The 22,234-nt window shown below is 49.2% G+C and overlaps 1 protein-coding gene across 5 annotated transcripts in view; it reads right to left on the reverse strand.

Moving 5' to 3' along the window:
* The window catches only part of rims3 (regulating synaptic membrane exocytosis 3), a 376,753-nt gene that overhangs the window by 269,095 nt on the left and 85,424 nt on the right, over positions 1 to 22,234 (reverse strand). For 2 of the 5 annotated variants that reach the window (XM_038802059.1, XM_038802049.1), the window contains exon 1: positions 13,823 to 13,987. The exons of 1 other annotated variant lie outside the window; for it this stretch is intronic. The gene's annotated coding sequence lies outside the window, so the exon portion shown is untranslated. Of the gene's footprint in view, positions 1 to 13,822; positions 13,988 to 14,014; positions 14,425 to 22,234 lie in introns of those variants that run through there. 2 more of the 5 variants (XM_038802076.1, XM_038802039.1) reach the window with 2 other exon arrangements.

A 22,234-nucleotide genomic window follows, 5' to 3' on the forward strand; every position in this document is an offset into this window, starting at 1 on the left:
CACCAGGACCAGCTCACACCAGGACCAGGTCATTCCAGGAAGAGCTCACTTGCAATACAGCTCAATTCCATTGCAGCTCACTCTGGGGCTGGTTTAGCACACTAGGCTAAATCGCTGGCTTTTGTAAGAAGACCAAGGCAGGCCAGCAGCACGGTTGAATTCCCGTACCAGCCTCCCCGAACTGGCGCTGGAATGTGGCGACTAGGGGCTTTTCACAGTAACTCCATAAAAGCCTACTCGTGACAGTAAGCGATTTTCATTTCACTTCATTTCATATCCAAGACCAGCTTGCTCCAGAACCCACTCACTCCGGGATCAGCTCACTCCAGAACCCGCTCACACCAGGATCAGCTCACATCAAGATCAGCTCATTCCTGGACCAGCTCACTCCAGGACTAGCCCACACCAGGAACAGGTCATTCCAGGAAGAGCTCACTCACAATACAGCTCAATTCCATAGCAGCTCGCTCCAAGACCAGCTCGCTCCAGGGTCAGCTCACTCCAGGAAGAGTTCATTCGTAAAACAGCTCAATTCCACAGCAGCTCACTCTAAGACCTGCTCACTCCAGGGCCCGCTCACCGAAGGACCAGCTCACTCCAAGGCCCCCTTCAGGATCTGCACACTCCAGAACCAGCTCACATCAGGATCAGCTCAATACAAGACCAGCTCACTCCCAGACCAGCTCACTCCAGGACTAGCCCACTCCAGGACCAGCTCACACCAGGACCAGGTCATTCCAGGAAGAGCTCACTCACAATACAGCTCAAATCCATAGCAACTCACTCCATGACCAGCTCGCTCCAATAGAACATAGAACATAGAACAGTACAGTACAGAACAGGCCCTTCAGCCCTCGATGTTGTGCAGAGCAAATGATCACCCTACTCAAACCCACGTATCCACCCTATACCCGTAACCCAACAACCCCCCCCCCAACCTTACTTTTTTTTTAGGACACTACGGGCAATTTAGCATGGCCAATCCACCTAACGCGCACATCATTGGACTGTGGGAGGAAACCGCAGCACCCGGAGGAAACCCACGCACCCACCAGCTCACTCTAGGACCAGCTTACTACATGGCCTGCTCGCACCAGGACCAGCTCACTCCAGGACCACCTCACTCCAGGACCAGCTCACTCCAAGACCAGCTCTCTCCAGAACCCGCTCACTCCAGGATCAGCTCACTCCAGGATCAGCTCACTCCAGGACCAGGTCACTCCCGGACCACCTTATTCCAGAACCAGCTCACTCCATGACTAGCCCACTCCAGGACCAGCTCACACCAGGACCAGGTCACTCCAGGGAGAGTTCACTCGTAAAACAGCTCAATTCCACAGCAGTTCACTCTAAGACCTGCTCACTCCAGAGCCCGCTCACCGAAGGACCAGCTCACTCCAAGGCCCCCTTCAGGATCTGCACACTCCAGGACCAGCTCACTCCAGGACCAGCTCACTCCAGGACCAGCTCACTCTAGGACCAGCTTACTACATGGCCTGCTCACACCAGGACCAGCTCACTCTAGGACCAGCTTACTACATGGCCTGCTCGCACCAGGACCAGCTCACTCCAGGACCAGCTCACTCCAGGACCAGCTCACTCCAGGACCAGCTCACTCCAGGACCAGCTCACTCCAGGACCAGCTCACTCCAGGACTAGCTCTCTCTTGGAACAACTCACTCGCATTCTAGCTCACTCCAGACCATGTTTGCTCAAAGACTAGCTCACTCCCAAACTAGCATACTGCCCGAGCAGCCATATCCAAGACCAGGTCACTACAAGACCAGCTCACTCTGAAACCAGCTCACTCCAAGACAGCTCCCTCCAAAACCAGCTCCCTCCAAAACCAGCTCACTCCAAAACCAGCTCACTCCAAGATCAGCTCACTCAAAAACCAGCTCACCCCAAAACTAGCTCACCCCAAAATTAGCTCACTCCAAAATCACTCCAGGACCAGCTCATTCCAGGACCAGCTCTCACCAGGACCAGCTCACTCTAGGACCAGCTCACTCTAGGACTGGCTCACTCCCATTCTAGCTCACTCCAGTACCAGCTCACTGCCATCGCAGCTCACTTCAAGACCAGCACACTCTAGGAGCAGATCATACCAAGACAACTCATTCCAAGACCTGCTCATTCCAAGTCCTTCTAACTCCAGGACCAGCTCACTCCAGTCCCAGCTCACTCAAAGACCAGCTCAGAGCTGGACTAGCATACTCCCAAAGCAGCTCACTTCAAGGCCAGATCAGTCCAGGACCAGCTCACTCCAAAACCATCTTACTCCAGGACAAGCTCTCTCCAAGGCCAGCTCACTCCAAGGCCAAATCAGTCCAGGACCAGCTCACTCCAAAACCAGCTCACACCAGTAGCAGATCTCTACAGAACCAACTCACTTCAGGATCAGCTCACTCCTACACCAGCTCACTCCCAAACCAACTCACACTGGAGCCAACTAAGTATGCTGTAGTCTCTGCTCAAGCTTGTGGAGATAAATGATGGTACACTGTAGAAATGCAGCTTACTTCCTTATAGATAACCATTTGGCTCCATGAAAAAACAATTAGATTGTCTCCCTACCACATAAGGGGAAATCAATATCAAGTGCATTTTGCTTTGGAAGTATAAATTATTCGGAGGTAAGGTACCTTAATGTTGCAATATATGCTGGGAACATGAGGCTGTTCTATAAAATCAGTAGGTATGTTGGCAGAAAATTCTTCACCTTGAATCTACACCGACAACAACTCATATTTATACAACAACTTTAACATAATAAAATATCACAAGGTGCTTCACAGGAGCGATTATGAAACAAACTATGACATTGAGCTACGTAAACAGATATTAGGTCAGCTAGATGGCATGATAGCACAGTGGTTAGCACTGTTGCTTCACAGCGCCAGGGACCCGGGTTTGATTCCCAGCTTGGGTCACTGTCTGTGCGGAGTCTGCACGTTCTCCCCGTGTCTGCCTGGGTTTCCTCCGGGTGCTCCGGTTTCCTCCCACAATCCAAAGATGTGCGGGTTAGGTGGATTGGCCATGCTAAATTGCCCCTTTGTGTCCAAAAAGGTGAGGTGGTGTTCCTGGGTTAGGCAGATAATGTTGATACATGGGCTTGAGTGGGGTGCTGTTTCCATGGGCCGGTGCGGACTCGGTGGGCTAAATGGCCTCCTTCTGCACTGTAAATTCTACGATTCTGTGACCAAAAGCTTAGTAAAATTTCAGGTTTTAAATAATGTCATAAAGAGAGGTGAAGAAGTATATGGAGCAAGACCAAACATCATCCCCACTTGGGATGATAAGTGGCAAGTAACATGCACTCCATTCAAATTCCAGCATTTCCAACAAGAGAGGATCTAACCATCATCCCCTGACATTCAATGGCATTACCATTACTGAATCCCCCACAATCAACATCCTGGGGGTTATCATTGGCCATAAACTGAACTAGACTAGACATATATATACTGTGGCTACCAGGGCAAGTCAGAGGCTTCGGATCCTGTGGAGAGTAACTCACCTCCTGACACCACAAAGCCTGTCCACCATCTACAAAGCACAAGTCAGGAGTGTGATAGAATACTCTCCACTTGCCTGGGTGAGGGCAGCTCCAAAATACTCAAGTAGCTCCACACCATCCAGTATAAAGCAACCCACTTGATTGACATCCATTCCACAAACATTCAATCCCTCCACCACTGAAGCATAGTAGCAGGCATGTGTACCATCTGCAAGATGCACTGCAGGAACTCACCAAGGGTCCTTAGGCAGCAGCTTCCAAACCCACGATCACTACCATCTAGAAGAACAAGAGCAGCAGATATGTGGAAACACCACCACCTGGAGGTTCCCCTCCACTTCACTCAACATGCTAACTTGGAAATATATCGCCTTCCTTCACTGTCGCTGGGTCAAAATCCTGGAACTCCCTCCCAGGAATGGGCATATCTACGCAACACAGACTGAAGTGGTTGAAGAAGGCGGCTCACCACTGCCTTCTCAAGTGCAATTAAGGATGGGCAACAAATGCTGGCCTAGCTAGTGACATCCACGTCTCATGAAGCTGTTTTAAAAATGGAGACCAAAGCAGATGAAGGTACATCTGCCAATGATGAAGTGTTGTTAAATTGATCTGAATTAGAGGAGTGCAGATTTCATAGAAATCATAGAATCCCTAGAGTGCAGAAGGAGGAGATTCGACCCATTGAATCTGCACCGACTCTCTAAAAGAGCACCCGACCTAACATTTTGAACACTAAGGGGCAATTCAGAATGGCCAATCCACCGAACCTGCACGTCTTTGGACTGTGGGAGGACACCGGAGCACCCGGAGGAAACCCACGCAGACACGGGGAGAACGTGCAAACTCCACACAGACAGTCACCCTAGGCCGGAATCGAACCCGAGTCCTTGGTGCTATGAGGCAGCAGTGCTAACGACTGCGCTACCGTGCCGCCCAATGAGATATCTCAGAGGGGTGTAGGCTTGTAGAGATTGCAGTCATAGGGAGGGGTAAGGCCATGATCAGATTTGAAAACAAGGAAGGGAAACCAAAGCATTGCTTGACTGGGAATCAATGTAGGTCAGCGAGTATCAGGGTGATACAGGACATGCTGCGAGTTAAGACATGGGTAGCAGAGTTTTCAATGACCTCAGGTTCAGGGAGGGTAGAATGTGGGAAACAAGCTGGGAGTGCATTGGAATAGTCGCGTTTGGAGGTAACAAAGGCACAAAAGAGGGTGTCAGGAAATATTTCCTCAAGGCATTCATTTTACCACAGGCCTTCATCCGATCTACATTTTGTTACTGTTGCAACTGAAGCAAACCTGAAGGTTCTCCAGTGACAATATACATCACCATTTATTATAAAATATGAATTTCAGGAAAAGAGCTTGAATTTTTATAGCAGCTTTCACAACTGAAACACTTTGGAGCCTGTAAAGTGATTTTGAAGTTCAGTTGTTATCGTAATATAGGAAACACGGCAGCCAATTTGTGCAGAGCAAGATCCCAAGGGCAGCAAAGTAATAATGACCAGATTGTCTGTTTTTGTGATGTTAGTTGCGGGATTATTTTTCAGGATAATGGTGAAAATTCCTCTACCTTTCTTTGAATTAATGCCAATAGATCTCTTACATGTACCTGAGACAGCAGATGGAGACACGATTTAACACCTCATCTGTGAGGCCACACCTATAACTGTGCGGCACTTGCTTAAATCTAATGCTCAAATATCTAAAGTGAGACATGAACTCACAAACCTCCTGACTCAGGAGGTGTGACAGCCACACTGTCGCGACTGCAAACTTCTCAAAATTTCTTTCCTACTTTTCCATAACTACAGCAGAACTCACACTTATTCACAAACTCAAACTTGACGGACTCTGAATGTCACTAAACCCTTTCCTGTCAGTATTGGGATTGTGCCTTTAGTTAATGAATCTACCAGTTAGCATGTGGGATAATTCAGCCCCTTTCCCATCTGAAATTGGCAGATTGGGGCAGTGTCCTTTTCAGGATGGCAGCCGGTGACTAGTGGTGTGCCTCAGGGGTCTGTGCTGGGAACTTTTTACAATGTACATTCATGATCTGGAAGAAGGTGCTGAAGGCACTGTTGCTAAGTTTGCAGATGATACAAAGATCTGTAGAGGGACAGGTAGTATTGAGGAAGCAAGGGGGCTGCAGAAGGATGTGGACAGGCTAGGAGAGTGGGCAATGAAGTAGCAAATGAAATACAATGTGAAAAAGTGTGAGGTTATGCACTTTGGAAGGAGGAATCTAGGCAGAGACTATTTTCTAAATGGGGAAATGCTTCGGAAAGCAGAAGCACAAAGGGACTTGGGAGTCCTTGTTCATGATTCTCTTAAGGTTAATGTGAAGGTTCAGTCGGCAGTTAAGAAGGCAAATGCAATGTTAGCATTCATGTCAAGAGAGCTAGAATAAAAGACCAGGGATGTACTTCTGAGGCTGGATAAGGCTCTGGTCAGACCCCATTTGGAGTATTGTGAGCAGTTTTGGGCCCCGTATCTAAGGAAGGATGTGCTGGCCTTGGAAAGGGTCCAGAGGAGGTTCACACGAATGATCCCTGGAATGAAGAACTTTTTGTATGAGGAATGTTTGAGTCTGTACTTGTTGGAGTTTGGAAGGATGAGGGGGGATCTTATTGAAACGTACAAGATACTGCGAGGCCTGGATAGAGTGGACGTGCAGAGGATGTTTCCACTTGTAGGAAAGACTAGAACCAGAGGACACCATCTCAGACTAAAGGGACGATCCTTTAAAACAGAGATGAGGAGGAATTTTTTCAGCCAGAGGGTGGTGAATCTGTGGAACCCTTTGCCACAGAAGGCTGTAAAGGCCAATTCACTGAGTGTCTTTAAGACAGAGATAGATAGGTTCTTGATTAATAAGGGGATCAGGGGTTATGGGGAGAAGGCAGGAGAATGGGGATGAGAAAAATATCAGCCATGATTGAATGGCGGAGCAGACTCGATGGGCCAAGTGGCCTAATTCTGCTCCTATATCTTATGGTCTTATGGTCGTCTTAGACGTTTAGCGTGAATTTTGTTGACGTCACTGAGACCAGACCTGCTATTTTAACTCCAGGCTTGAGCGATGTGGGGCACTGATGGACTGTCAGAGGGTGGGAGGCCTCTTGTGGAGCCACGAGGAGCTGCCACACATTTGGTGACTCCATAAAACTTTAGTGTGGCCGATTACCAATCGTTTTTTAAAGATGATTGTTAATTGCTCCAGTATAGCTGGCTGGCAGCCACTCACTGCTATCTTAAAATCCTCCCTTGGTCCGACAAACAGCAAAGCATCCTGATTGAAATATATTCATTAGACTTCTGCCCAACCAATTGGCCAGCAACTCTGGATGGCCACTTTCGGGCCTACTCACATCCAGATACTCCTGGGTACTCATTTTGTCTGCTGATCATTTTATAGCATGAACATATTGTAAAGCAGATGATCACCCCCTCCATTTCTGGTCTCAAAGTCATGTCCACAAGAGTTCCTATCCATCGCCAATAGAACATAGAACATAGAACAGTACAGGCCCTTCGGCCCTCAGTGTTGTGCCGAGCAATGATCACCCTACTCAAACCCACGTATCCACCCTATACCCGTAACCCAACAACCGCCCCCTTAACCTTACTTTTTAGGACACTACGGGCAATTTAGCATGGCCAATCCACCTAACCCGCACATCTTTGGACTGTGGGAGGAAACCGGAGCACCCGGAGGAAACCCACGCACACACGGGGAGGACGTGCAGACTCCGCACAGACAGTGACCCAGCCGGGAATCGAACCTGGGACCCTGGAGCTGTGAAGCATTTATGCTAACCACCATGCTACCATGCTGCCCACTGCTACCATGCTGCCCATGTTTAACTCTCTTATCTATCTTCTCTGTAGCTGCTTGACCTCCAGTGCAATTATGCAGGCTGTGGGCCACATATTATTCACCAAATGGCGGCACGATGGCAAAGTGATTAGCACTGCTGCCTCACAGCTCCAGGGTCCCGGGATCAATTCTGGCCTCAGGTGACGGTCTGTGTGGAGTTTGCACTTTCCTCCTGTATCTGCATGGATTGCTTCCAAGTGCTCCTGTTTCCTCCTACAGTCTGAAGATGTGTAGGTTAGGTGCATTGGCCATGCTAAATTGCCCTTTGTGTCCAAAAAGGTTAGGTGGGGTTACTGGGCTACAGGAATAGAGTGGAGACGTGGGTTTAAGTAGGGTGCTCTTTCCAAGACCGGTGCAGACTCGATGGGCCGAATGGCCCCTTTCTGCACTGCAAACTGGTCACTTCCATCTGAAACCGCCTCCACCGAATTGCTCACATTCCATCATCGAGAAGGAATTGACTGTTCTCAGCTTACCTGCTTGCCTGCACCTCCCAGCGCACACACTTGTATTTGTCACCTTCTGGCAGTTCTTTCCTGTCCCAACTCACTCGCCAATGTTCATAGGAACTTCATCCATAACTGAAACTCCACTCTGAGCACTGAGGAATACGTCAAGATTCTTCTCAAGCTCAAAGACGTGCTGCTTGAATGTAGTGTCAATTAAATGAAGTGTATACATCCTAGACTCAGCTCTGGGGTGTGTACATGACTGCACATGCATGTACATGAATACCATCCCACATTCCACTGCACATTAATGCCCTTATTGCACATTTGCATACATGTTAATGCACCTGATTCACCTAGATTTACACAATCACATAGCTTATTATCCTGTTTTATACTCACACATACTGTAGTGTCTATTTCACGCTGCCATTCATGTTAACACTATTTCACAAGAAATGCATGCTAGCATCCATTTCATGCTCGCATAAACATTAATCAACTTGCTCGCAATCATAACTCCCTTCTCTCCCAACGTTTCACTTGCCATTGCAGTCCCTCCCCATCTCTTCCTACTCCTCACTCTCCTGCCCCTCCCTATCCCATCCCGCCCTTGTCCTATCCCAATTCCTCTCCAGTTACTCCCCCTCCCCTCTCACCTCACACCTGATCCTCCTCCATCCCTCCCCAGTCATAGAATCATAGAATTTACAGTGCTGTAGGAGGCCTTTCAGCCCATCAAGTCTTCACCAGCCCTTGGAAAGCCTACACCTCCAACCTATCCCCGTAACGCCACACAACCTTTTTGGACACAAAGGGCAATTTAGCATGGCCAATCCACCTAACCTGCACATCTTTGGAGTGTGGGAGGAAACCAGAGCACCCGGAGGAAACCCATGCAGATACGGGGAGAATGTGCAGACTCCACACACAGTGACAGTGTCACTCTCACTTTTCTCTCCCATCCCTCCCTATTCCCTCTCCAGTCCCACTCCTGTCCACTTCTTCCTGGGTAAAGATGGCTGCCCCATTCACAACCATCCCGAAGATATTGGGCGCGATTCTCCGCCCCCACGACGGGTCGGAGAATAGCGGGAGGGCCTTCCCGACATTTTTCCCGACCTCCCGCTATTCTCCCCCCCCCCCCTTCCCCCCCCCCCCCCCCCCCCCCCCCCACGGCCGCCCCACGACACGAATCGCTGCTCGCCGTTTTTTACGGCGAGCAGCGATTCTCCCCTAGCCGATAGGCCGATTTCCCAGGCCTTTACGGCCGTTTTCACGAACTCCAACACACCTGCTCTCACAGCTCGTGAAAACGGCCGCAAAGTGCCGTTCTGGAGAACCATGCCACCGATTGGCACGGCCGTGCCAAGGGTGGCATGGGCCCGCGATCGGTGCCCACCGATCGGGGCAGCGGGTCCGAACCCCCGCAGCCAAAGATGTGCCGGATAGGTGGATTGACCATGCTAAATTGCCCGTTAATTGGGTACTCTAAATTTAAAAAAAAAATCCCAATCCAAATGAAGGTGCTCCTTCCTTTGAGAAAGAAACATTCCTGTTACACAGACAATACTGTAAAAATCGATGTGTGAGATTGACGTAAAGTTGCATATTCCTATCTCTGGGACATGGAACAGAGTGACACCTTAAATCAAGGTGACTGATGCTCCTATACCTGACTAAGAACAGCTTTAAAGCTTATCATACGAAACGTCTAACTTTGTGCCTGATCCAGTTGTGAGCCTATCGTTCCTCCAGTTTTACAGGGATTTATTACACCTGTATAACGATGACAGTTATTTTGAGCTCCCACCCTGATTTGGTAGGTCAGTGTTGTGATGGAGAACAGCAATGACCTCTCTCCCTTGGCAGTCTGCTGGTAGCTCGGGGTGTCCTCATCATCAGGTGCAGTCACTTCTCATGGAGCTTTAAATCCAGCAAGGTGGAGGCCACAGGATAGAACATAGAACATAGAACATAGAACAGTACAGCACAGAACAGGCCCTTCGGCCCTCAATGTTGTGCCGAGCCATGATCACCCTACTCAAACTCACGTATCCACCCTATACCCATAACCCAACAACCCCCCCTCCTTAACCTTACTTTTTATTAGGACACTACGGGCAATTTAGCATGGCCAAGCCACCTAACCCGCACATCTTTGGACTGTGGGAGGAAACCGGAGCACCCGGAGGAAACCCACGTACACAGGGGGAGGACGTGCAGACTCCACACAGACAGTGACCCAGCCGGGAATCGAACCTGGGACCCTGGAGCTGTGAAGCATTTATGCTAACCACCATGCTACCCTGCTGCCCCCAGTTATTTTGGGGATCTTCTATCTTCCTGATGAGATGTTAAACTGTGACCCCTATCTGCTTTCTCAGGTGACCAAAGATGATTTGAGATGATATCGAAGAGAACAGGACAATTATCCCCGGTGACCTGATCAACGTTCATCTCCATAGAATCCCTACAGTGCAGAAGGAGGCCATTCAGCCCATTGAGTCTGCACTGGCCCTCTGAAAGAGCACCTCAACTAGGCCCACTCCCCATCCTATCCCGATAACCCCACCTAACCTGCACATCATTGCATACTAAGGGGCAATTTTAGCATGGCCAATCCACCAGACCTGCTCGTTTCATCTCTTGAAGTTGGAGACTTGAGCGGAGAGATGGCAGATGGAGTTTAATCCAGAAAAATGTGAGGTAATGCATCTAGGTGGGAAATATACAGTAAATGGCAGAAGCCTTAAGTGTATTGACAAGAAGAGGGATCTGTGTCTACAGGTCCACAGGTCACTGAAAGGGGCAACGCAGATGGAGAAGGGAGTCAAGGAGTCATTCGGCATGTTTGCCTTCATCAGCTGGGCATTGAGTATAAAAATTGGCAAGTCATGCTGCATCTGTACAGAATCTTAGTTAGGCCACACTTGGAATATAGTTTTCAATTCTGGTTGCCACACTACCAGAAGGATGTGGAGGCTTTTAAGAGGGTACAAAAAAGGTTTATCAGGGTGTTGCCAGGTATGGAGAGCATTAGCTATGAAGTCAGGCTGGATAAACTTGGTTTGTTCTCACTGAAAGACAGAGGTTGAAGGGCAACCTGATAGAAGTCTACAAATTAATGAGGGGCATGGACAGAGTGGATAGTCAGAAGCTTTTTCCCAGGGTGGAAGAGTCAATTACTAGGGGTCATAGGTTTAAGGTGCGAGGGGCAAAGTTTAGAGGAGATGTGCGAAGGAAGTCTTTTTACACAGAGGGTAGTGGGTGCCTGGAACTCACTGCAGGAGGTGGTAGAAGCAGGTATGATAGTAATGTTTAAGGGGCTTAATGACAAATACATGAATAGTATGGGAAAAGAGGAATACGGACCCCGGAAGTGTAGAAGGTTTTAGTTCAGACGGGCAGCATGGTTGGCGCAGGCTTGGAGGGGCGAGGGGCCTGTTCCTGTGCTGTACTCTTCTTTGTTCTTTGAGCACAAACAAAAATAGATTATCTGGTCATTGCCACATTACTGTTTGTGGGGATGTTGCTGTACAAAACCTGGCTGCCACATTTCCTGCATTACAACAGTGACGACACTTCCAAAATACTTCATTTGAAAAGCATTTTGGAATATCCTGAGGTTGTGTTAGGCACTATATAAATGTATGTTTTTCTTACTTTGTAAATTAGAATGCTTCCTCATCCACAATGATCTGGTGATCCATTATCCTGGGTATTCACTGCTATCTCCAGTTGCAGGCAATAGCAAAGTCTGGTGCTCTGATTTGGAATCCACACACCCAATGAGACAATAATCCATAGAATTGCTGCAGTGCAGAAGGAAGCCATTTGGCCCATTGAGTATACACTGACCCTCTGAAAGAGCACCCTATCTAGGTCCACTCCCACACCTAAGGGAGGTGGTTGCATAGTGGTATTGTCACTGGACAAGTAAACCAGAGACCCAGAGTGATGCGCTGAGTACCCAGGTTCAAATCCTGTCACTGCTGATGATGAAATTTGAATTCAATAAAAATCTGGAATTAAAGGTCTAATGATGACCGTGAAACCATTCCTGATTGTCATAAAAACCCACCTGATTCGCTAATATCCTTTAGGAAATCTGCCATCCTTACCTGGTCTGGCCTACATGTAACTCCAGACCCTCAGCAACGTGGTTGACTCTTAACTGGCCCCTCAAGGGAAATTAGGGATGGGCAATAAGCGCAGGCCCAGCCTGCCCACGTCCAAAACACCCTATCATTGCAATTGTAACTCCACTTAACCTGCACATGTTTGGATACTAAGGGGCAATTTAGAACCTAACCTACACATCTTTGGCCTGTGGGAGAAAACTGGAGCAACTGCAAAATCCACGGGGATAACGTGCAAACTCCACACAGACCCAAGGTTGTAATCAAACCCAGGACCCTGATGGTGTGAGGCAGTAGTTCTAACCACTGTGCCACCATGTCACCCAAGAACACTGGTAACAGCCAATCCCAAATCTCCAGGCCCAGGACCTTCAAACAAAACCAACCAGCAGCTTAGAAGGAGAGAAGTAACTAACTAGGGATGAGACTCCAGAGTTAGCAAGGCCTCAGTGCCTACACTTGATTTGCTAGTTCCTCCAGGGAAATTACAAGGGGCAACAGGTGGCCTTAGCATTTCCCAGACTGAAGCAGAAACTTCAAGAACACTAGCCAGGGCAGGCGGCTATCATTTGGGTGAGAATTAAGTGAAGCTTGATGCACCCCATAGTTAAATAGCTTCCCAGTAGTCATTGCCTGGTCTCGCACAAGTATAATCCATTTAATGAGATATGGCTGGGGAATCAGGTTCCTTGGGAAAGGTAGAAAACTGGGGAGTAAATAAGAAAAAAATGATTTGAGTGAGTAGGAGGGGCTTTTCACAGTAACTTCATTGAAGCCTACTCGTGACAATAAGCGATTTTCATTTCATTTCATTTCATTATAAAGAGTACAGACTGTTATCAGCATCAAACTGCTTCCAGTTTCCTGACACTCCAGTTAAACAAACTCTTCACAAACTGTGATCAAGCTCAGCTTCAAATTCCTTTGAAGCGGAATCCTGCATTGTGCACTGCCCTTGCTTCTGGTTCAAACCCACAACTCTCTGCATCGACTCTGTCTCACACACACTGCCTTCAAATGAACATTGCAACTGAACGCTCACACTCAGCAACTGTCCCCTTCCTCGGCCCAGCTAATATAATAAAGTTGTAGCAAGTCACAGAACGAACATGTCAAAACAAGCAGTCAACTAGCACCTTCTACAGCAGTAATTACGGTACCTTTCATTTAGAAAACTTACAGCCCGAACACAATGAAAACAGCAATCAGCTACAAGATGCATATTATGAATAAATATACACACGCACAGAGTTGTGAGAGTAATTGTACAAACACACTGTGAGTATCACACACACTGGCGGTTCTGTGTCAATTGACACACAAGCACGATTCAAACAGGGAGTCAGTGCAGAGATTTACCACCTGTATGAAATCCTCAAAGGGTTAACTCGCTTTTGGAGGGCAAACTTTATACTTGCATTAACACACAAAATGATAATAAGGGGTGTAAATGCAAAGAACTAATTTCCAGCCAGTTACCAAATTATAACAACAGATGGTTGGAATAATTTTGTCTTCAGATCAATTTACCAGCAATGCAGCATTGAGAAGATCTCACAAGGAATGGGTTGAGACAGTTTGACCAATATAGGAATCATAAGACCTATATTGTCCCCCTCCCCCTCACTCCGCCCAGACCCACCGAGCCCCTCTCATCACTGCTGTGGACAAAGCAAACCCATCAATGGGATATTTCCCTCAACCAGCTGGAGATTTCAGGACCACTCCAGCCAGAGAGCAACAGATACAACGTTATTGATTATCTCTTCTGCAATTCTGCTTTACGATTCCTTGTGAAAAAGCTAGAAACATACTCACCGAATAAAAAAAAATACCTTCCACTGCGATAAAGGTTACATTTCATGCACACAAGTATCTTTTACTCTCGGCCATTCTCTCGATGGTGAGTGAGCCCTGAAATGAAGGCATCCTTTATTCCCCGTCTTCTTGCTGTCTTAAGTGGACAAGCTCACAACTCAAAGCGACCCCAACGTCACCATGGTAACCTACCTGACCCACTTATCCAAACTGTCAGCCGCACTAGAACCTCAAACGTCCAGGATTGCACAACATTGCCGGTTTAAAAATAAAATCCAAGCCTGGCGATGTGAAGATAAGATGCAGAGCCCAGCCTCCCCAGCGAGCAGGCTGCCAACAACAGCAGCAGTCATTAAAATGCAGGGGGTGCTCAAGGAACAGGAACAGGCTAAAAATGTCTCTCTAATTGCTTCTCTATTTAGTGTGAGGAATAAATTAACCGTCACTCCCCCATCTTAACTGTTTTGTTTTGGATTTGTCCAGAATGAGGAATAATTATACAGCCCGGATAATTAATAGTCAGTTCCATGCATTCTGGCTGTGCCACTTGGCGATGAGCTGTCATGGATTATTGTTGCGATAGCAGGCAGGGGGAATGTACCATCTATCTATTGTCTCCAATGCCCCTCTGTCCACCTGATGCACTTTCCCGGGTGGTAACCAGCCCCCCCCCCACCCCTGAAGGGGCTTGTTTTGTGCAGGACCCCAGTCACTGGGGTTGGACCTTTATCTTGGGTGCGATTATTTTAACCACCAGGGGCGCGATTTAACGGAAATGAAACAGTCCAGTGTCGGGCGCGTTTAGCCGAATGTTTCCCGGCGCCCAGAACCATCCCGCTATTAAAGGGGACTGGTCTTCATTGAAGAGTCTTGACCAGGAACGCCTCACCGAAGCCGCACTTAGGCTCCTTTCCAGTGCTATCTGACTACTCGTCAGTGCAGGGAGAGATCGGGACCCCCCCCCCCCCCCCATACCCCAATAAGTAGATCATTGAGTCCACCTCACACCCCACTTCATGACTGCACGACAGCCCTGGGCCCGTTCCCCGGCATGGGCAAGATGCCACCTGGGCACTGCTAGCCTGGCAGTGCCAGCACAGCACTGGCACCTGGATGGCACTTCCAGGGTTCCAGCTGCCAGTGTCACCATGCCCAGGTGGGATCGGGGGTGCCCAGATACTGCCCTGCCCAGAGCCCGACCACCCAGGTTTGTGGAAACCAGTGCAAACCGGCGCCCATTCGGGGTCTCCGAGGCGAGGTTGTTAGGTTCTGGGCACTGGGTCGATCCGGCGTAGACATATCCAAAGTGAGGCTAACTGCTCATTTGAATAAAATTTGGGTTCTAACCTCAATGGGCGAATCCAAACTGCGATGCCTCACGAGATCTCATTAGATCGTGCGAAGTGTGGCGAAGCTGGTGGTATCTCGCGAGATTTACCGGCCTCGTCGCGTCCTGAATCAGGTGAGGCGAGGCAGATAGATTGTACCCCAGAGCTCAATCCATACTCAGCTCTATTGTCTCTCAAATTGGCTTGGGCTATAACAAGAGGTGAATTTCTAATCTCGAGTGTTAGCTATGGCAAACCACCTGGGATGGCACGGTGGCACAGTGGTTAGCATTGCTGTCTCTACAGGTCCAAGGTCCTGGGTTCAAATCCGGCCCCGGGTGACTATCTGTGTGGAGTTTGCACATTCTCCCCGTGTCTGCGTGGGTTTCCTCCGGATGCTCCTGTTTCCTGCCACAGCCCAACGATGTGCAGGTTAGGTGGATTGACCACGCTAAATTGCCCCTTTGTGTCCAAATGTTTGGTGGGGTTACTGGGCATAAGTAGGGTGCTCTTTCCAAGGGCCAGTGCATACACGATGGGCCGAATGGCCTCCTACTGCACTGTAGATTCTATGATTCTCTGACAGCTCTGACCAGGTATCATCCAGACACAGTGATGTTGCAGCTAGGGAGACTACACTGTGTTGTCTGTTATTTTATCCCAGTCCTGATCAGGGCTGCTCGGGGTGTTCACCTAGTTACTGCTGGCCAACTGTTTCCCATCCTTCCTGCCACAGAGATCAACTCAGTCAGCGCAAACTGGGGATGACAATTGGACCAATCCGATCTGTGTACATCAAACAAACTCTGCATTAACAATCTGAGCAATTGGTGAAGATGGAGTGAAAGTATGAGGTATCGTTCTCATTTTCACTTCAGGTATATAATCTAACAGAACCATACTCCCACCTGTTACATAGCCTGTCTGAGATCAACAAAAATAATTCAGACAGGTTTCACATTGGGTAGCTGACTTTACAAGCAAATATCAATGATAGCCCACTACCAGCTGATCTATTATATCAGCTGTGAATGTAACAATTATCTCTCATGTCAACATTACCAATCATTCATGATTATGACACAGTCCGAAATCAAACCCTCACCCTAGCCCTAACTCTAACCCAACCTCACACTAAACCTCACTCTCATCCAACCCTCAGCCTAACCCTAACTCTCAGCCAACCCTCAGCCTAACCCTCACTCTCTTCCAACCCTCAGCCTAACCCTAACTCTCAGCCAACCCTCAACATAACCCTAACCCTCACTCTCTTCCAACCCTCAGCCTAACCCTAACTCTCACCCAACCCCCAGTCTGTCCCTAACCCTTACTCTCACCCAACCCTTAACCTAATCCTAACCCAGCCCTCACCCTAACCAAATGATCACCCTAATCCTAACCCTAACGCTCATCCAACCCTTAGCCCCACCCTACCCCAACCTGCACCCTAACCCAACCCTCACCTGAACCCAACCTTAACCCAACCCTCACCCAACCCAACCCTGCCCCTAACCCTAACCCAACCAAACCCTGCCCCTAACCCTAACCCTAACCCAATACACACCCTAACCCAACCCTCACCCAAACCCAATCCTCAACCGAACCCGACCCTCACCCTAACCCAACCCTCACCCGAACCCAACCCTCACCCAAACCCAACCCTCACTTTAACCCAACCCTCACCCTAACCCAACCCTCACCCGAACCCAACCCTCACTTTAACCCAACCCTCACCCTAACCCAACCCTCACCCGAACCCAACCCTCACTTTAACCCAACCCTCACCCTAACCCAAACCTCACCCTAACCCAACCCTCACCCTAACCCAACCCTCACCCCAACCCAACCCTCACCGCAACCCAACCCTCACCCTAACCCAACCTTCACCCTAACCCAACCCTCACCCTAACCCAACCCTCACCCCAACCCAACCCTCACCCTAACCCAACCCTCACCCCAACCCAACCCTCACCCTAACCAAATCATCACCCTAACCCAATACTCACCCTAACCCAACCCTCACCCTAACCCAATCCTCACACAAACCTAATCCTCAACTGAACCCAAACCTCACCCTAACTCAATCCTCACCCTAACCCAACACTCACCCTAACCATATACTCACCCTAACCCAACCCTCACACTAACCCAACCCTCACCCGAACCTAATCCTCACCCTAACCCAACCCTCACTTTAACCCAATCCTCACCCTAACCCAACCCTCACCCTAACCCAACCTTCACCCCAACCCAACCCTCACCCTAACCAAATCATCACCCTAACCAAATCATCACCCTAACCAAATCATCACCCTAATCCTAACCCTAACCCTCATTATTGCCTTAGCCCCACCCTAACCCAACCCTCCCCATAACCCAACCCTCACCCTAACCTAACCCTCACCCAAACCTAATCCTCAATCAAACCCAACCCTCACCCTAACCCAATCCTCACACTAACCCAACCCTCACCCTAACCCAATACTCACCCTAACCCAACCCTCACACTCACCCAACCCTCACCCTAACCCAATACTCACCCTAACCAAATCATCGCCATAATCCAACCCTCACCCTAACCCAATACTCACCCTAACCCAATCCTCACACTAACCCAACCCTCACCCTAACCCAACCCTCACCCTAACCCAACCCTCACCCTAACCCAATCCTCACACTAACCCAATCCTCACACTAACCCAACCCTCACCCTAACCCAACCCTCACCCTAATCCAACACTCACCCTACCCCAACCCTCACCCTAACCTAACCCTCACCCTAACCCAACCCTCACCCTAACCCAACCCTCACCCTAACCCAACCCTCACCCTAACCCAACCCTCACCCTAACCCAACCCTCACCTTAATCCAACCCTCACCCTAACCCAACCCTCACCCTAACCCAACCCTCACCCTAACCCAACCCTCACCCTAATCCAACTCTCACCCTAACCCAACCCTCACCCTAACCCAACCCTCACCCTAACCCAACCCTCACCCTAACCCAACCCTCACCCCAACCCAACCCTCACCGCAGCCCAACCCTCACCCTAACCCAACCTTCACCCTAACCCAACCCTCACCCTAACCCAACCCTCACCCCAAGCCAACCCTCACCCTAACCCAACCCTCACCCCAACCCAACCCTCACCCTAACCAAATCATCACCCTAACCCAATACTCACCCTAACCCAACCCTCACCCTAACCCAATCCTCACACAAACCTAATCCTCAACTGAACCCAAACCTCACCCTAACTCAATCCTCACCCTAACCCAACACTCACCCTAACCATATACTCACCCTAACCCAACCCTCACACTAACCCAACCCTCACCCGAACCTAATCCTCACCCTAACCCAACCCTCACTTTAACCCAATCCTCACCCTAACCCAACCCTCACCCTAACCCAACCTTCACCCCAACCCAACCCTCACCCTAACCAAATCATCACCCTAACCAAATCATCACCCTAACCAAATCATCACCCTAATCCTAACCCTAACCCTCATTATTGCCTTAGCCCCACCCTAACCCAACCCTCCCCATAACCCAACCCTCACCCTAACCTAACCCTCACCCAAACCTAATCCTCAACCAAACCCAACCCTCACCCTAACCCAATCCTCACACTAACCCAACCCTCACCCTAACCCAATACTCACCCTAACCCAACCCTCACACTCACCCAACCCTCACCCTAACCCAATACTCACCCTAACCAAATCATCACCCTAACCCAACCCTCACCCTAACCCAATACTCACCCTAACCCAATCCTCACACTAACCCAACCCTCACCCTAACCCAACCCTCACCCTAACCCAACCCTCACCCTAACCCAATCCTCACACTAACCCAATCCTCACACTAACCCAACCCTCACCCTAACCCAACCCTCACCCTAATCCAACACTCACCCTACCCCAACCCTCACCCTAACCTAACCCTCACCCTAACCCAACCCTCACCCTAACCCAACCCTCACCCTAACCCAACCCTCACCCTAACCCAACCCTCACCCTAACCCAACCCTCACCTTAATCCAACCCTCACCCTAACCCAACCCTCACCCTAACCCAACCTTCACCCTAACCCAACCCTCACCCTAATCCAACTCTCACCCTAACCCAACCCTCACCCTAACCCAACCCTCACCCTAACCCAACCCTCACCCTAACCCAACCCTCACCCTAACCCAACCCTCACCCTAACCCAACCCTCACCCTAACCCAACCCTCACCTTAATCCAACCCTCATCCTATCACAACCTTCATCCTAAACCAACCCTCACCCTAACCCAAACCTCACCTTAACCCAACCCTCACCCTAACCCAACCCTCACCCTAACCCAACCCTCATTCTAACACAACCCTCGTCCTAAACCAACCCTCACCCTAACCCAACCCTCACCGTAACCCAACCCTCACCCTACCCTAATCCTCACCCTAACTATCATCCTAACCCTAATCCAGCATTCACCCCAACCATCATCCGAACCTAACTCTGAACTTAACGCAACCCTCACCCCTAACCAAACTCCCACCCTAACCTAACCTTAACCCTAACTATTATCCTAACCCTAGAACACAGAACAGTACAGCACAGAAAATTCCCTTCGGCCCTCAATGTTGTGCCGAGCTTGGCCCGAAACCAAGATATAGAACATGGATCATCACCCTAACCAAATCATCACCCTCATCCTTGCCTTAGACCCACCCTAACCCAACCCTCCCCATAACCCAACCCTCACCCTAACCCAACCCTCCCCATAACCCAACCCTCACCCTAACCTAACCCTCACCCAAACCTAATCCTCAACCGAACCCAAACCTCACCCTAACCCAATCCTCACACTAACCCAACCCTCACCCTAACTCAATACTCACCCTAGCCCAACCCTCACACTAACCCAACCCTCACCCTAACCCAACCCTCACCCCAACCCAACCCTCACCCTAACCAAATCATCACCCTAACCAAATCATCACCCTAATCCTAAACCTAACCCTCATCCTTGCCTTTGCCCCACCCTAATCCACCCCTCCCCATAACCCAACTCTCACCCTAACCTAACCCTCACCCAAACCTAATCCTCAACCGAACCCAAACCTCACCCTAACCCAATCCTCACACTAACCCAACCCTCACCCTAACCCAATCCTCACACTAACCCAACCCTCACCCTAACCCAATACTCACCCTAACCCAACCCTCACCCGGGGCCGGATGGGATTTATCCTAGGATTCTCTGGGAAGCCAGGGAAGAGATTGCTGAGCCTTTGGCTTTGATTTTTAGGTCATCATTGGCTACAGGGATAGTGCCAGAGGACTGGAGGATAGCAAATGTGGTCCCTTTGTTCAAGAAGGGGAGTAGAGATAACCCCGGTAACTATAGGCCGGTGAGCCTAACGTCTGTGGTGGGTAAGGTCTTGGAGAGGATTATAAAAGATACGATTTATAATCATCTAGATAGGAATAATATGATTAGGGATAGTCAGCATGGTTTTGTGAAGGGTAGGTCATGCCTCACAAACCTTATTGAGTTCTTTGAGAAGGCGACTGAACAGGTAGACGAGGGTAGAGCAGTTGATGTGGTGTATATGGATTTCAGTAAAGCGTTTGATAATGTTCCCCACGGTCGGCTATTGCAGAAAATACGGAGGCTGGGGATTGAGGGTGATTTAGAGATGTGGATCAGAAATTGGCTAGTTGAAAGAAGACAGAGAGTGGTAGTTGATGGGAAATGTTCAGAATGGAGTTCAGTTACGAGTGGCGTACCACAAGGATCTGTTCTGGGGCCGTTGCTGTTAGTCATTTTTATAAATGACCTAGAGGAGGGCGCAGAAGGATGGGTGAGTAAATTTGCAGACGACACTAAAGTCGGTGGAGTTGTAGACAGTGCGGAAGGATGTTGCAGGTTACAGAGGGACATAGATAAGCTGCAGAGCTGGGCTGAGAGGTGGCAAATGGAGTTTAATGTGGAGAAGTGTGAGGTGATTCACTTTGGAAAGAATAACAGGAATGCGGAATATTTGGCTAATGGTAAAATTCTTGGTAGTGTGGATGAGCAGAGGGATCACGGTGTCCATGTATATAGATCCCTGAAAGTTGCCACCCAGGTTGATAGGGTTGTGAAGAAGGCCTATGGTGTGTTGGCCTTTATTGGTAGAGGGATTGAGTTCCGGAGCCATGAGGTCATGTTGCAGTTGTACAAAACTCTAGTACGGCCGCATTTGGAGTATTGCGTACAGTTCTGGTCGCCTCATTATAGGAAGGACGTGGAAGCTTTGGACCGGGTGCAGAGGAGATTTACCAAGATGTTGCCTGGTATGGAGGGAAAATCTTATGAGGAAAGGCTGATGGACTTGAGGTTGTTTTCGTTAGAGAGACGAAGGTTAAGAGGTGACTTAATAGAGGCATACAAAATGATCAGAGGGTTAGATAGGGTGGACAGCGAGAGCCTTCTCCCGCGGATGGGGGTGGCTAGCACGAGGGGACATAGCCTTAAATTGAGGGGTAATAGATATAGGACAGAGGTCAGAGGTGGGTTTTTTACGCAAAGAGTGGTGAGGCAGTGGAATGCCCTACCTGCAACAGTAGTGAACTCGCCAACATTGAGGGCATTTAAAAGTTTATTGGATAAGCATATGGATGATAAGGGCATAGTGTAGGTTAGATGGGCTTTAGTTTTTTTTTTCCATGTCGGTGCAACATCGAGGGCCGAAGGGCCTGTACTGCGCTGTATCGTTCTATGTTCTATGTTCTAACCCAATACTCACCCTAACCCAACCCTCACACTCACCCAACCCTCACCCTAACCCAATACTCACCCTAACCAAATCATCACCCTAACCCAACCCTCACCCTAACCCAATACTCACCCTAACCCAATCCTCACACTAACCCAACCCTCACCATAACCCAATACTCACCCTAACCCAACCCTCACCCTAACGCAACCCTCACCCTAACCCAACCCTCACCCTAACCTAACTCTCACCCTAACGCAACCCTCACCCTCACTCAACCCTCACCGTAACTCAACCCTCACACTAACCCAACCCTCACCCTAACCCA

This window comes from Scyliorhinus canicula, chromosome 1 (genome assembly GCF_902713615.1).
Source record: "Scyliorhinus canicula chromosome 1, sScyCan1.1, whole genome shotgun sequence".
Taxonomy (NCBI): Eukaryota; Metazoa; Chordata; class Chondrichthyes; order Carcharhiniformes; family Scyliorhinidae; genus Scyliorhinus; species Scyliorhinus canicula.